Genomic DNA, 1,393 nt, shown 5'->3' with positions numbered 1-1,393 from the left:
TACGTAGTTAGAATAGGTATCGTAATTATTTACTTAAGGGTGTCTTTAATATCCATATGTTTAGGGCTATTTAGGGTTTTCATCATTAATGTATGTCTAGTTTTAATTATTTAGGGTTTTCTTTATTATATATGTTATGTATACTCATATTAATATTTTAGGATAGTTAGTATTAGTATTCTAATATTTTATCATGTTTACATATAAAGGTATCAATCATTATGGTAAGTTTAGAGTTTTGGTATACGTTTTGCTACTATATTTAGTATGATATTGTATGGAATATTATGGTATAATTATTATTTAGTTTCACTTATTAAGGCATTTTTTTATAGATAGTATTACCTTGTATAGTATCTTGAGTGTTTAATATATATATACATATAGTATTTTATTGCCTATTTTGAAAGCTGTAATATTTTAACAGATATGCTTATTATCATTACTATTTTTATATACATTGTGATAATTTAATATTTTAACTTATTATCTTATCAATATATAGTAAAACCTCCCATGCTAGTATTTTTTTATTAAAAAATCTATAAGATTTCCAAAATTTGGGAGTATACTTTCCTAAGTATTTTCTTGATTTTTCATCCCTATGATTTTATTGCGAGGGTATGAGCCTTCGGGCTTCACGTACCTTAAGCTCTGAGAGAATATATGTATATATTTATTTATTTATTTATTTTTTCATAGGTATTTATAAATTCATAAAAAGGAGTAATTTAAAGACTTATTAGATTAACTTAGGGATAATTTCAAATTAATTAGGTACCGTTCGTAAGAACGGGCGCGTAAGGGGTGCTTGTACCTTCCCCTCGCGTAACCGAACTCTCGAGCCCAACTCCGGTAACATAGACCCCTTCTACCCCTAACGGGGTAGTAATCACGTGTTCTAACCACACTAAAAGGTTAGTGGCGACTCCGACCTTTTCCATAATTTTCCTTGAAAATATAATGATTTTAATTTCGCCGCCTGGGGCACACGCGCTCCCGGGACGTCGCGACACTTAGCTCGAAAGAGAATTTTGTGCCATGATGCTAAAGATGGAGTAGCATCTATCTATGGTATTTTACATATTCTTAAACAACGTGAAGATAAATTTGTTGGGAGAGATATCAACAAACAAACATAGCGAAATAATTATTCTCCCTATATACAAGTAAATATAGTATATCTCTACTTTTATACGTGCTAAAAATAATAAGAAAAATAATCAATCACATCAAGCCACAAGAACACAATCAATTTTTTACATGGAAAACTTTCTCAATGTGAGGAAGAAAAATCACGGGACTTAGTCCAGTTGAAATCTCCACTATCAATCAAATAATGGGTACACAAAGTTTTCTCTAATTGCAATTAGAGGTTCCAAATATATCTCAT

This window comes from Malania oleifera, chromosome 7 (genome assembly GCF_029873635.1).
Source record: "Malania oleifera isolate guangnan ecotype guangnan chromosome 7, ASM2987363v1, whole genome shotgun sequence".
Classification (NCBI taxonomy): Eukaryota; Viridiplantae; Streptophyta; class Magnoliopsida; order Santalales; family Ximeniaceae; genus Malania; species Malania oleifera.
The sequence above is the reverse complement of the archived record's forward strand: the minus strand, read 5'-3'. Positions refer to the sequence as shown.